Consider the following 16,894-nt stretch of genomic DNA (forward strand, 5'->3'; position numbering starts at 1 on the left):
GCTCATGTCCGGGCAAATAAAAGACAAGAAAATGAAAGTTGGTGCACGAACAAAGCAGGACTATCGACAAGTTGGATGATTTGATGATTAATTTCCTTTCCACGGCATTCCTTTTGTGTTTTTTTTTCCGGGTCGGCGGTCAATGCATTTCACTGTATTAACTTGGGACCACAAGCGTTTTCTTTAATTAATGGAAGGGATGAAGACTTTCAGTTCCGGACATCATCAACAATTTCAATGGTATGAAAGGGATGAAGACTTTTATTATTATTATTATTATTATTATTATTATTATTATAGTTAGAAGCCTTTTCATGCTTCCAAGGGCATAAGCATCAACCATGGTTTATGGACAATATTAGCATTATTATTATTATTATTATTATTATTATTATTTTCAAAGATTGGCTCTGGTTGCTAAGCCACCAACTTTTAATCTTAATTTTTTTATAATATAAATAATCTAAAAATGATAAAAACATAATAGTTTTTATAATGGAATGAAAATAAGACAAAAATACTTTATAAAGTATTAGTCTAATAATATTAGAAGAACTCCTATTCCCAACTACTACCATGAAAAGGACCATCACTTTATGCGTTTAACTACAATTTTTCGGCAAAGTTGTAGAATGGTACCACGACATCTCCATTTACTTCTAGAAAAAGTCTAAACGCCAGCACCATTTGCACGACCCAACGTTGCCAACATATTGACTAATGAAACTATAGAAAATATTGAGACGAAACTATCTCACGTGTTGAGATAGAGAGGATGTTATTATTCATACATATAGATGTTTTACAAGCTGTCTTCTATAAGGGAACTATACAAGGAAAGTTATACAAGGAAACTATACTCTTGAAAAGTAATTAAGAAAATACTACAATAAAGGATTGACAGCCTTGATACTCTGATTCTAGCCTTGTACTAATCCTGACTTGATTCTTGATACTCTGATTTAATGCTATTCCTTATACTCCCCCTCAAACTTGGCTGTGGTAGAGAGCATAATCCAAGTTTGTGTCACAACTGCTTAAATTGTGGCTTAAGAAGAGGCTTGGTGAAGATGTCAGCAAGCTGATTGGTGGAGGGAACAAATTTTGTTTCAAGTGACCCGAGAACCACTCTTTCTCTGACATAGTGATAATCGAGCATGTAGAACAAGATTAATTGTCATGTATAGGGCACTTAGATTGTCACAATGTAGTAATGGAACTTTGTTTAAAGGAACACCAAAATCTTTGAGAAGGAGGGACAGCCATGTTAATTCTGCTGCAGTTGAGGTCATAGCCCTATACCCAGCTTTAGCACTAGATCTTGACATTGTAAGTTATTTTTTTGCACTCCAAGATATACAATTACCTCCAAGAAAGGTGCAAAAATGTTATACGCTGCTGCAGGAAGCTTACGGAGCTATGGCATATGAGATGAGAGTAACGTTGGGAGAAAGAGATGTGAGTGGCGGCTGGAAAGGGAAAGCGATTAGGGAAAACATATTCAGAAGACTTTAGAAGAAGTGATGACTCATGGGCTGAATGGAAGGCTTACATGTGGCGCTTTGACCCAACTATGACCTGCTATTTCTTTTCTATGTAATAAAGATCCATGGGCCCATGTATTGAGGGCAGTTTAGTATTTCTACCTGTTTTAGTATATAGCCTAACGGACTATGCTGAAAGAAGCATCCAGAATATCATTGTTTTAATTCAGTTACAATTTGGAGGTGCTCCCCTCGAAGAGAGCTTTGTTAGAATTCAATACAAATTTCCATTCTATTTCTCTACCTAATCTCGCTCTTTCACGGCGTGACTGTAACAAAGTGGTATCCAGAGCCTTTGATCCTGCACCAATGGTTGAAGGGACTCGTTTAAAGGATCTGCAGGAAGGGTTCCAGGCGTTCAAGACGTCCACAGAAAATCATGTTCAACACACTCAATCTCAATTCACCACCATTGAAGTAGAGATGCTGGCAATGAGAAGGCAGATGGAAGCTATGATGCAGCAATTCTCAGCAGTTGCAGTAGATCTGCACAACGTGAACAAAATTATTTCAGCAGGAGCAAATCACAATGAGGACAACAGCAACTCACATCAGCTCACACCTCATACTAGTGAGATCTATCCAAGAACAATAAGGTTGGATTTCCCAATCTTTAGGGGAGACAATCCCCATGGTTGGCTTTATAAGGTCAAACAATTTTTCTCATTCCACAACACACTACCTCAACACCGTTTAAGGCTGGTTTCATTCCATGTGGAGGGCAAGGCCCTTGTGTGGTTCCAAAATCTAGATGAATCAGGAGTTTTATCAAGTTGGGAGGAATTTGTGAAGGCCTTGTTAATAAGGTTTGGTCCTAGTAGCTATGATGATCCTGTAGAGCAACTTACTAGGCTGAGACAACTAGGCACGGTGGATGAATATAAAACAAACTTTGAAGAGATATCAAACAGATTGAGGGGCTTATCTGAGTCCTTTTTGTTGAGTTGCTTCCTTAGTGGTCTTAAGGATGAAATCCGTTTGACTGTGAAAATGTTTGAACCAACCAGTTTGATAGCAGCTTACGGGCTTGCTAGGATACAAGAAGAAAAAGTGTTACTCCATAAGAAATACAACCACAAATCCACCAACTTCACATACACTGATCCATCCATTATCAAATATAAGCCAACCTACCAAACACCACAACCTTTGACCCAAACACAAACCCAAACACAAGCCAAACAGCCAAACACAAACTATCCAAATGCAATTGTTCCTGTCCAAAAGATTTCTCAAAACCAAATGAAAGAACGCAGGGAGAAAGGCCTTTGTTATCATTGTGATTCCAAATGGAATCCAGGACATAGATGTCACAGCCCCAAACTTTATTTGATTGAGGAAGTGGAAGAGGACCAAATCTCTATAGACCATGATACTGGCCAAGTGTCAAACAATGATGAAGTTGTGGAAATTATTGACAAAGGAAAATGCCCAGAAATTTCATTACATGCCATTTTGGGATCTCTCAATCCCAGAACAATGCGGATTTGAGGTAAAATTGGTACTCAAGAAGTGACCATTTTAATAGACTCGGGTAGTACGCATAATTTCTTAGATCCGGCAATACTAGCCCGAGTTCCTTTAGCTGTTAATCAAGAGGAAAGGGTAAAAGTGAAGGTTGCTAATGGGGATCAAATCAAAAGTGAAGGCAAGGCAGTAGGAGTTAGTGTTAATATGCAGGGGCATCTTTTTAACATGGACATGTATGTCTTAGTATTGGCTGGTTGTGATATTGTCCTTGGGGTTCAGTGGTTGCAAGGCCTTGGATCCATTCTTTGGAATTTTCAGCAGCTGACTATGCAGTTCACTTATAAGTCTGCTGTAGTGATTTTAAAAGGCCTCAGCAGTACCAATTTAATTGAGGAAGGGAAACTGCCTAAGTCTAACAGTTTAGAACAGAAAGGGCTTCTCTTACAATTAATTGAAGACATCCCAGCTACAAAGAACCCGCCTATTCCTGAACCTGTCCAGTCACTTCTCACTCTCTATCCTGACATTTTTGCCACACCTACTGGCCTACCCCCATCAAGATCCCATGACCACAGTATCACCCTTAAACCAGACACTAACCCTATCTCAGTCAGGCCATATCGCTACCCCTATTTTCAGAAAGATGAGATTGAGAAAATAGTTAAAGAATTACTGGAATCAGGGATCATTCGACCCAGTCAAAGCCCCTACTCCTCACCTGTGCTGCTAGTGAGGAAGGCCGATGGTTCATGGCGTTTGTGTGTGGATTATAGGGCCTTGAATAGTGTTACTATCAAGGACAAATTCCCTATCCCAATGGTGGAGGAGCTCATGGATGAGTTACATGGAGCTCAAGTGTTTTCAAAACTGGACCTAAGGTCAGGATACCATCAGATTAGGGTGCAGCTTGAAGACATCCCTAAGACAGCCTTCCGAACACATGAGGGCCACTACGAATTTTTGGTGATGCCATTTGGCTTAACCAATGCCCCATCAACATTCCAGAGCCTCATGAACCAGGTTTTCAAACCTCATCTCAGAAAATTTATTTTAGTTTTCTTTGATGATATTTTGATTTACAGCAAAAATACTGCTGACCATGTGGGGCATCTTCAAGTAGCTTTTGACATTTTAAGGGAGAATCAACTATTTGCTAAGTTGAGCAAGTGCAGTTTTGGCTGCACCGAAATCTCCTACTTGGGCCACTTAATCTCAGGAAATGGGGTGAGAGCAGACCCAGAAAAGATAAAAGCCATGATTGACTGGTCAGTCCCAAGAAATTTAAAGGCTTTGAGGGGGTTCCTAGGCCTCACTGGTTACTACAGAAGATTTGTAAGAGGATATGGTTCTATCGCTGCTAAGTTGACCAGTTTACTGAAAAAGGACAGTTTTCAGTGGGATGAAGAGGCCCAAGCAGCCTTTGAGAGTTTAAAGAGAGCCATGACAGAACCACCTGTGCTAGCTCTCCCTAATTTTCAGTCTCACTTTGTCATTGAATGTGACGCCTCAGGGGCAGCCATTGGGGCAGTTTTAATGCAGGGGGGCAGACCCCTGGCCTTTTTTAGTCAAGCACTAAAAGGCAGGGCTTTAGGGCTCTCTACATATGAGAAGGAGTTACTCGCGCTGGTTTCCTTAGTCCAAAAATGGAGGCATTACCTCATGGGGCAGCCTTTTGTGGTCAAAACAGACCACCAAAGTTTGAAATTCCTTTTAGACCAGCGAGTGGGCACAGTCATGCAACAAAAATGGATCTCTAAACTAATGGGTTATGATTTTATAGTTGAGTACAAGAAAGGGAAAGAGAACCTAGTGGCTGATGCTCTTTCTCGACAAGGGGGTGAAAAGGAAATTACTGTTTCTATGATCTCTCTACCCACATGGGATTGGATGACTGAGATTAAATCCAATTATTTTTCTGATCAACAAGTCCAAACTCTACTAAAGAAGCACCAAGAGGGCCTTTTACCATCACCATACTCAGTGAGAGATGGCTCCCTGTTTTACAAGAATAGGGTTTATATCCCTGCCAATAAGTCCTTCCTCCATAAGCTTTTGGAGCTGGTGCACAGCAGCCCCATGGGAGGACACATGGGATTTGACAAGACCATGCATAGATTAAGAAGAGATTTCTACTGGCCAGGGCAGAAATCTGATGTCAAGGAGTTCTTAAGAAACTGTGAGATATGTCAAACTGTAAAGGTGGACAATACTTTACCTAGTGGCCTCCTTCAGCCTCTACCCTTACCTTCCATCCCATGGTCTGATATTACTATGGATTTCGTTGATGGGCTACCAACTTCAGGAGGGTTTAATGCTCTCTGGGTAGTTGTAGACAGGTTCACTAAATATGCCCATTTCATTCCCTTAGCCCACCCCTACACTGCTAAAGTTGTTGCCCAACTCTTTGTGAAACACATATTCAAACTCCATGGCCTACCCCACACCATTATCTCAGATAGAGACCCAACCTTTACCAGTAAATTTTGGAAAGAACTTTTCATGCTACAAGGAGTGCAGTTGGCGTTTAGCACTGCTTACCATCCTCAAACGGATGGACAAACAGAAGCCGTGAATAAATGGGTCGAGAATTACCTACGAAGCTATGTGGGGGACAGACCAAAAGAATGGTCACAGTGGGTGGCCCTAGCAGAATGGTGTTACAATTCTAGTGTGCATGCATCAACAAAGGTCATGCCTTTTGAAGCTCTGTATGGGTATAAACCCCCTAGGTGGGTGAGCTACACTACGGGGACAGCCAAAGTACAAGAAGTAGAAGATACCTTGCTGCACCGTGACGAACTTTGGCTACTGCTCAAACAAAATTTGGTTAAGGCTCAGGATCGGATGAAGAAATACGCAGACAAAGGAAGAAAGGAACTAGCTTTTAAAGAGGGAGATTGGGTTTACCTGAAATTACAGCCCTATCGACAGTCTTCCGTGCGCCATCGTCAAAATCTCAAGCTGTCACCACGTTTTTATGGGCCTTTTCAAGTGCTTCAGAGGGTGGGGGAAGTTGCATACCGCATCCACTTGCCAGAGTCAGCCCAAATACACAATGTATTCCATGTATCACAGTTAAAACCAAAGCTTGGTCAGAATCACACAACCATTCCAAGCTTACCACTCGTTGATAAAAATGGAGTATTTAAGCCCGAACCAGAAGAGATACTTACCAGACGCCTGAAGAAGATGAATAATCGACCCTTGACTGAGCTCCTCGTTCGTTGGCAAGGCCAACCCCCTGAAGAGGCATCATGGGAACCATATCACAAATTGTGTTCTGAATATCCTCACCTTGTGGGCAAGGTGATTTAATGGGGAGGGTATTTGTTATACACTGATGCAGGAAGCTTACGGAGCTATGGCGTATGAGATGAGAGTAACGTTGGGAGAAAGAGATGTGAGTGGCGGCTGGAAAGGGAAAGCGATTAGGGAAAACATATTCAGAAGACTTTAGAAGAAGTGATGACTCATGGGCTGAATGGAAGGCTTACATGTGGCGCTTTGACCCAACTATGACCTGCTATTTCTTTTCTATGTAATAAAGATCCATGGGCCCATGTATTGAGGGCAGTTTAGTATTTCTACCTGTTTTAGTATATAGCCTAACGGACTATGCTGAAAGAAGCATCCAGAATATCATTGTTTTAATTCAGTTACAATTTGGAGGTGCTCCCCTCGAAGAGAGCTTTGTTAGAATTCAATACAAATTTCCATTCCATTTCTCTACCTAATCTCGCTCTTTCACGGCGTGACTGTAACAAAAAACCTATTATAGACCTTCGTGTAGTTGAGCAACCGGCCCAATTTGCATCTGAAAAACCATATAAATCAAGGGAGCAGCTGTTGGACAGAATTCTGATACCAAGAGTTGCAGTCCCTTGTAGATATCTTAAGATTCTTTTGACAAGCTAAAAGTGAGCCAGTGTTGGAGCTTGCATAAACTGGCAGACATAGTTCACACTGTAGGAGATATCAGGTTTTGTAAAGGTGAGGTACTATAGGCCTCCCACAAGACTTCGATAGGTTTTGACATCAGTAAATAAATCCTGAGAACCAGATTTTTGGTATACTTTTGTTGGCATTGGAGTTGACAATGGCTTGCTCTCATGCATGCTAGCTTGAGTGAGGAGATCCACAATGTACCTATGTTGTGATAAAAACAGATTAGAACCATATTTTTGAACCTCAATGCCCAGAAAATGATGAAGGAACCCAAGGTCTTTAATTGAGAACTAGTTACTAAGCTGTGTGATTAACACTGAATTCTTTGTGGGTTGTCACATGTCACTACCATATCATCTACATAGAGTAGTAGGATTAGTACCCCATGTTCTGAGTGTGAAACAAACAAGCTTGGATCTACTACACTTGAGTAAAAACCAAGTTGAAGGAGGTAATCACTTAACCTATCAAACCATGCTCTAGGGGCCTGTTTAAGCCCATACAAAGCTTTTTGTAATTTGCAGACATGCATTGGATTATCCTTATTGATATATCCTGGAGGCTGGTGCATAAAAACAGGTTTGTTAAGATAGCCATGTAGGAAGGCATTCTTAACATCTAGTTGATGAAGTGGCCACTGTTTAATGGTAGTAATTGTAAGAACAACTCTAATGGTAGCTGACCTTACAATAGGAGAGAAGGTTTCTAAAAAATCTACACCATCCACTTGACTAAACCCTTTGCCACCAACCGAGCTTTTAGCCTTTCCAGGGTGTTGTTTGCTTTGAGTTTGGCCTTGTATACCCACTTACATCCAATGACATTCATCCCAGGTGTTCTTGGAACTAATTCCCAAGTCTTGTTGGTAGCAAGAGCTCTCAATTCTTCTTCCATTACAGCTGACCATCCAGGGTGATTTAATGCTGACTTGATGGTTTTTGGCTCTGTTGGTATTTGGACCAGATTATGCAAATTTGCATATCTTGGATTGGGTTTATGAATACCACTTTTGGCCCTAGTATGCATCTGATGTTGCAATGGTGGGACGTGTAATACTGGTTCAGCAACATTTTGTAATGGAGAACCTGGTTGAGAAACATTGTGAGATAAAATTGGTGAGCTATTGAAGACTTGCTGACTTGAGGGAGAATGTTCATCAGGTTGAGGAGAACTTAAATGTGGTGAGTTATTGGAGACTTGTTGGCTTGAGGTTGAGTGTTCAACAACAATTTGAAGAGGACTTGTAGTAGGGGGTGCAAAAGCAGAAGGTGGTGACTGACTTTGATGGTGACATTCCTCAAAACTTGAAAAATCTCCTCCAACAGGAGAAGAAGTATATAGCTGAGTAGGTTGGGTGTATGGCAAGACAGACTCATCGAAGACATGTCTTGAAATATAAATCCTACCAGTAGAGGGATATAAGCACTTGTAGCCCTTATGCTTGTTGTTGTATCCAATAAAAACACATGGCAAGGACTTAGGTTCTAATTTATTAGATCTATAGTCCCCAAGATAGGGAAAACATTTAGAGCCAAGTACCCTTAGAGCTGTATAATCTGGATGCTTGTTATGGAGTTTAAAGAAAGGAGAATCCATGTTAAGCACAGAGGAGGGTAGCTTATTGAGAAGAAACACAGCAGTGGAGAATCAATCTAACCAAAATCTGTTTGGTAGTTTAGCATGAAACATCAGTGTTAGGCTCAGATTTGTGATGATTGTACGTTTCCTCTCAGCTTTGCCATTTTGCTCAGATGTTTTGGGACAGGAAAATTGGTGGAGAATGCCATGATTGTGAAAATAAGTGATAAGATTTTTGTCATTAAACTTAGGGGTGGGCAGCGGGGCCCCGCACCCCGCTACTCCTCCCCCGTTCGCCTCGCCCCCGCACGACAAGGCGGGGTACACCACCCCGCATGGGCCAAGGCGGGGGCCCCCGCCCCACATCTAGTCCGCCTAGCTGGGGCGGGGGGCGGGGGCCGGGGAGGGCCCAACCCCGCTCAGCATTTCCCCCGCCCTGCCCTCACCTATATATATATATATATTATATAAACATAAATATTTATATATACAAAAACATAAATATATGTTTATATATATAAATATATATATATTTATATTTTACAAATTGTGTATATATAAATATATATATTATAATTTATTAGACTTGTTCACAAATTATGCATTAGCAAATTTAAAAACTATATAGTTTAAAAATTACTATACTACAACTTATACAAAATATGCATTAACAAATTTAAAAATTACATAATTTTTAAATTATAGTCATATTTAAAAAATTTAAATTTACAATTTAGATCTAAAAATATATTTTTTATCACTTTTAGATTTAGAAATAATTTTTTAAAATAATAAAATATAGTTAATATTTGAAGTGAAAATAAGGCGGGGCGGATTGGGTATCCACCCGCACCCCGCCCCCGGGATGCAGGGGCGGGTGGCGGGGAGGAAAACCCCACCCCCGCACCATGCAGGGCGGGGTGCGGGGAGGGGGCTACCCCGCACCATATGGTGCGGGTAGCACCCCTAATTAAACTCGCCACCTTCATCACTTTGAAACACTTGTATTTTGGCCTTAAATTGACAAGTAACAAATTTGTGAAACTAAATAAAAGCTTGACACAGGTCAAATTTATGTTTTAAGGGAATTAACCATGAAAAATTGGTTGCCTCATCAATGAAGATAGCATAAAATCTGAATTTTTCCCTAGAAGGAGTGGGAGCTGGTCCCCATAAATCACAATGTATCTTTGAGAATGGAGCAGTGACAGTTTGTGTTCTAGGAAAAAAGGTAATTTGGTAGCTTTTCCCATTTGACAACTTGTACAAAGTCTCATGGCATTTTGCTTAGAATCAAAGGAAATAAGCTTATTATTACAAAGATAATCAAGAACTGTAAAGTTTGGGTGTCCCAGCCTCAAGTGCCAGCTCTCCTCTTTATTTACTGTTCAAAATCTAGAGGAAAAGTAGTTCTGTTTTTCTGTAGAAGTCCATGCTGCAGCATTAAAAACATATAGGCCCTTTTGGTTCCTCCCTGTTGCCACTGTCCTCTGTGTCATTCTATCCTTTATCACAAAACCATTGCCATCAAACTAAAACTTTAAAGGGTAGTCTGAAGTTAGCCTACTAACTGAGAGCAAATCTTTTTTGATGGCAAGTACCATAAGAACATTTTTTAAGTGAATTTTAGACTAAGTAGAACCAATCATAACCTGACCAGTATGAGTAATAGGCAAGATTTTTCCATTTCCAACCATTATTCCATCATTACTAGAATAGGGAGTGACAGATTGGAGAGTACCTTGATTTGCTATCATGTGATCAGTGGCTCCAGTGTCTGGATGCCAAGAAGCTTCTGCTGGTTCTTCCAGCTTCACTGTTGTAAAACTTTTAGGAAGATTGTCATGTGTAAAAGAATGATTAAACCTATCAAAGCACTTCAAGGCTGTGTGATTTCTTTTATGACAGATTTGACAGACAATTTCTTCTCTATGTGCAGATTTGCTAGTGTTTGAAACACGAGAGTTATTATAGGAAGTTTGGCCCTGATTTGGTACTTTGGACCCAGTTGAATTTCCTTGAACAAAACCTCGTCCCTTGGAAGTGAAATTACCATTTTGTTTCTTGTTCTTGTAAGACTTTTATCCATAGAACACCATGGATGCAGGAGGGGCATCAAGTTTATACCTGTCAGAGTAGCTTTCAAGTAACGTTACTACCTCAGAGTAGGAAGGGACAGGTGGCCTCATCATTGTGGCTGTGAAGACCTCAAATTCTTAGCCAAGACCATTGAGGAGCCACCAAGACTTTTTGTGATAAAAAACTGGCTTGCCAATAGCTGCAAGCTCATCACTAATGGTCTTGAGTTTTCTCAAATAATCACTTAAGGAATCAGATCCTTTTGTGATTGAAGTGAGTCTTGGCTTAAGAGTAAGACCTCGATCTGAAGATACTCTTGCAAAGGCATGAACAAGAGCATTCCAGACTTCAAAAGTAGTTTTCAAACCTACAACAATTCCTAGAACCTCTTTTGAAAGAGTTGCTGTTAGCCAACCTTTGACCAACCTATCAGACCTTTTCCATTTGGGTTTTCCATAGGAGAAAATTGTTAGAATTGAGTTTGAGAGAAACATAGTTTGAAATATTTTGTGAAACTGGATAAGGGTAAGGATCAGAAGTATCAGAGGACACAGATGATGATGAAGTCATTTCTAAAACAGGAAAAAAAAAAAAAAAAAAAAAAAAAAAAAAAAAAGAAAAAAACCACTCTCTGTCAACACGTTTTGGCTCGCTATAGAAAATATCTCACGTGTTGAGATAGAGAGGATGTTATTATTCATATATATATATATATATATATGCTGTACAAGTTGTCCTATACAAGGGAACTATACAAGGAAAGTTATACAAGGAAACTATACTCAAGGAAAGCAATTAAGAAAATACTACAATAAAGGATTGACAGTCTTGATACTCTTGATTCTAGCCCTGTACTAATCCTGACTTGATTATTGATACTCTGATTTAATGTTATTCCTTATAGAAATACGGCGTTTTGGACATGTTTTGGGCAGAACGAGATTTCGTTCCACATCAAGAAAAGGACCAGCACTTTATGCGTTGAACTACAATTTTTTGGCAAAGTTGTAGAATGGTACCACGACATCTCCATTTACTTCTAGAAAAAGTCTAAACGCAAGCACCATTTGCATGACTCAACATTGCTAACATATTGATTAATGAAACACGGCGTTTTGGACATGTTTTGGGCGGAACGAGATTTCGACTCCATTTTGTACTTCTTAGCCTCTCTGAATTTCTTTATAACAGTGCCAAATGAATATCAATAATCACCTATAGAAAATTCATGTCGCTTGAATAAATATTCGGATATAGCCTTCAAATATCAAGGGCATAAATGTAAGATGAACTTCTCTTGCAAAAGATAGCTTAACACTTGAAAACAAAATTACACTACACTTCAGAAATAATATACGAAAGGAACAGAGGGCACGTAAGAAGCTTACACTAAAAAAAACAAAAAATACAAGACCAAAAACAAAGCAATGTCAAGAGGAAGAAGGATGGCACGCAGTGGACACCGGGCTGCTCTGAGAGAGAGAGAGAGAGAGAGAGAGAGATAACTGCGAGAGAGTAGGTAATGATGAGCGAGAAAGAGAGAGACGGCGAGAGAGAGTAAGCCGAGAGGGTGCCGCTGGCTTACCGAGAGGAAAAATGGCAGACCTGGAGTGGCGTGTAGTGCCCAGCGATGCTCTTCGTGCAGGTGGCGATGGTGTGGAGGAGACTAGCGGCGTGGGGTGGCTGGCTTGAGGCCCACGGCCGGAAGACTGCTTCCTCTGTTTCGGGGGCTCAAAAACAGAGGCCTCTTCGATGGTTGATTTCTTGCCATGCAAGCCGTGTGCTCGGCATTTCACGCGGTGAAATTGGGGTAGTGATAGTTTATGGTGAAGGGAGAGGAGAGGGGCAACGGGTTGGTGGCTCACGAGTTGGTTGGGTGCCAATGAAGATGGTTGTTGCTTGAAGGCTTAAGTCTGTGTCATGGTTGCTGCCAAGGTTGAGGGTGGCTCACGGGATGTGTTTCTACAAATGGAAGGTTGCTGTGCATTTGGAGAAGGGCTGGCTGAGAGGTGCCGGACGGCACTTTTTATGCAAGCGGTGATGTCAGGAGGAAGTGTGTGCGGCGGTAGTTTCTAAATGCGGAAGAAGAAAGAAAAAAAAAATGAGTGTGGCTGATTCGCAGTTTGCAGTGAATGGGAGAGACTTTGAAAGAGAGAAAAATGAGAGCATGAGAGTTGTGGATGGATAGAGTATGTTGATATAAAAATATGAAGGGAGAAAACGACTATAGAGGCGTGGGGAGGTGGAACTCGGGGTGGAGAGGGATTCGGAGGTGTAAAAAAAAACTGAATGAGAAAGTATAAGAGAAGTAACCGACGGGTCAAGAAAAATTTTAAAATGGAGGAAGCTTACCCAAAACGGCGTAGATTTCTCTAGAAGGCTAGGCATCCATCTGGTCTGGGCTTGGGTTCTGGCTATTAAATTCTTTCCTCCTTGTAAAACAAATTTCCTCCTCAAAATTTATTAATATTTCAACTGAAGTCTACACACTAGTTCATCACATCCATTCCACGCCTATTTTAATCCTTTATCATTCTTGTCGAACCTAAATAATTTAAACCATTTTCCAAAAAATTTTGCCCGGTGCCTTATATACCTTCTGATTCTCTTGACATACCCATTCATTCACCTAGTTTCGATTTTCATATAACTCAAGAACCAGTTCAATCCTAAGTATAAATCTCAATAATGGGATTACAAGCTTAATAATAATTCCCCTTAGACATACACGCTCACGCACATTGTATCGGTCACCAAACTTCATCTGAAATATGAACTTCCATTCGAACTATGAACTTCCACAATGGTTCGATTAAAAGCCTATTAAAATTTTCACCTAACTTCATCTGAAATAGCACATAAAACTATTAACTTGAAATAGGTAGCTATAAGAACTCTCCAAAGTCAGAGGTCCGTAATCTCACACTCAATTCACGAGGAAACCCTACTCAGCTTGAGATTCCCTAAAAGAAAAAGAAAAAAAAAAAAAAAAAAAAAAAAAACACGTCTCTCACTCTTATAAATCCTCAAACTCGAAATCTATTGCCACGATTTTTAAAACATAAGTGATCTCGCATTGCATCTCATTTCTCAATTATCGCCAAGTTTAGTCTCAAACTATCATCTTATCAAAAACCACCCTTCCGCTATGCACCTTGATAACTTTGCAAGAATTTCTAAAACTAGAATCCATAAATACCTCAATGTAGAGCCTAATCCATTTCAGCACCTGCTAAGATAACTTTTACCACACTTAAATAACGAAATAGATCTCTTATGTACCAAATCTATGTACACTCACTTATACTTTTAGATATCCTCTCTCATTCTCAACCACAATCAAAAGCCATAAAGTACACATTTATGTCCGATGACCACACACTAGCACTCACGACATCCTTACCATCCTTTTGTTTTGGAGTGATCCGAGAACGTAGAAATCCATACACCAAATCAGGCCCATGGGGTGGATAGGGTTGGGTAGTCGTAACAGAATAATTGAAAATCAAAGATGAAGCGTTGAAGTTGGGACCAAGAGATTTACCCAAAAATAAATAAAATAAGTATTTCGGCAAAAATATATATAAAATAAATATATGTATATATAAAAAAAAAAAAAAAAAAAAAAAAAAGCGAAATCCAAAATCTCAAATATTAGAATCTACAAGTGTCAAACTTGACTTCTGAGCAAACCTATATACGCGTTCAAAATCTAAACCTTAAATCTTATCAAAACCATTTCTTACAGTCTACAAAATAATTAGCCTATCATATAAGAATTTTTAGATGAAAATTTTGAGTTTTAAGATTAAATATTAAAATATTATATTTTTATATTATTATTATTTTTAGATTTGAAAAAATATGAAAAAAAATTAAATTGTTTATTATATTTTATATAGAGATTTAAAAAAGTTGTAATGATTATATGAGAATTTTATATTTGAGATAAAAATTTTGTGTGGCCAAACAGTACCTAATCTCATGAAAATCATTTCTTAAGTACCAAAAAGTCTAAAACCTCAAATCTCATCCAAATCATTTTTAAAGTATGCAGAACCTCTAAACCTCATATTTCGTAAGCCGCCTTCCATGCAAATGAAGAAGCCTTAAATATCCTCAAAATTATATCTCGGACCTATAGAATTTCTAAAACATTCGACCTCATCAAAACTCATATTCCAAAATCTAAACCAATAAAGTTTTCAGAATCTCAAACCTTAGATATCTACATCATCATCTTGATAGTCCTCAAATCTCTACACCTCAAATATGAACGTTATTCCCTAAAACCCATAGATATCCAAATTTCATGTCTATAGTCTACAGAATCTTCAACTTTAAATTTCATCAAACTTCTTATTATAGTATGCAGAATCTCAAACCTGTCTCTGATACCAACTGTAATGCCCCCGATTCCGCAGGAGTTTGAGAGTTACTTCCTATCACTTAAACCCACATTTCAACAATATGGTTATAGACTCCATATTCCCAATATCATAAAGAGATTGTGATTCAAACTAATTTCCTCAATATAATAAATTTCCCACAATGCTAGGTCTTCATAACACAATAAAATTTCTTAATAAATTTCGCCACTACATATATAGAAACTCTGTAAACTTAAACCACTATTCTTAAATCATCTCACCCAATGCTTCATAATCTGATTCTTAGCTGAAATATTCAAAATCATCTGAAAAATATTGTGGAGACAATGAGTGAGTTATCAACAACTCAGTAAGCAAAAAACATATACTAGTATGTATAACATGAGCCGCCATTTCATAAAGTTTCCTATGCAGAAAATAGAAACATTTTATTTTCAAATGCAGACCTTAAAACATATTATCAGGAAGAGAAATGATTTTTGCAGTCGGCAAATACAGTCGGCGTGCAGTTGCTTTGAAAAAAATGAATTAATATGGGACCTATATGAAAAAAAAAATTATTTTTATAACTTTTTTTTATTCATTTTGTACAACCATGAAAAAAAAATATTTTTATAATTTTTTTTTTATTCCGTATAGCCGACTGCATTTGCCGACTGCGTCTAGCAAAGCCCTATCAGGAAAACAAAATGATGTTTCAATCTTTTCATATTCAGAACAACAACTGATCATATTTAAAAATACTTTGGCATAACATAACTGAACAGTCTCATCTTATCATATCATGTTGCATCGTATCATATCATATACCATATTTAACCCACATGGTAGGGTTGTGCTATCCCCGATGGCCAAACCAGGCAGTATCATATTATGAAACTTTCATTTTTTCAATCTCGGAGTCCCAAGTGTGCACACAGAAAAGAACACATAAAAGACAGATTTGTTTCTAAAATGGTTGCACTCATATTATATCACGTTGGTACCAAACATATCACGTGAACCAATATCATCATATCAAAACCATATTTAGAATCAAAATAATAATAGATAAATATGCCAAATGTTTTTCATATTTATATCATATCAAATGACGTGAGAAACACATTCGTATCATTTTCAAATGATCAATAATAGATCCAAAACATTTCATATCACATGAACAAAAATCTCAAATATCATATTCACTCTTTTCATATTTCAGAACATGTCAAATATTGCTCATGTCTATACTTTTTATGTCAAAAGCATTTTCTCTTTCATATAGATTTCATGAGTGAATGCAGAACATATAACTAAGATTATTTTCACGTTTTCTTTTAAAAAAATAACATGCATATTTTTACAAATCAACCTCAGTTCATTTCTTTTTAATGCAAAACTAGCATAGTAACCATGCTTCCTGTACTTCTTAGCCTCTCTAAATTTCCTCACAACTGTGCCAAATGAATATCAATAATCACCTATAGAAAATTCATGTCATTTGAATAAATCTCAAATTGAATAGATATCTCATATTTACACATAAAATACCTATTTTAATACCTCAAAACCTAAATTTCTCATAATTCCTCACATACCATCGTTCTCCAAATCCATCAATATCCACTTAATCGAATTCTTACTGTAAAACATAATCGAATTCATACCCAGAAAGATAACTAAATAAATATTCACTTAATTATGAAAGTCAATAAATACACTTGTTTAAAAATACTAACAACATATATAAATATACATATATATATATATAGAAGACTTGATTACTATAAGCTCCCATAAATAAGTCGTGAAAATCTTCTCGCCTAAAATAGGTTCCTTTTCTTAGAATTAACATAATTATTCAACTTTACAAGAAGTCTAATAATACCCAATGCAATTAAACCT

The sequence above is a fragment of the Carya illinoinensis genome, chromosome 4, assembly GCF_018687715.1.
Source record: "Carya illinoinensis cultivar Pawnee chromosome 4, C.illinoinensisPawnee_v1, whole genome shotgun sequence".
Lineage (NCBI taxonomy): Eukaryota > Viridiplantae > Streptophyta > Magnoliopsida > Fagales > Juglandaceae > Carya > Carya illinoinensis.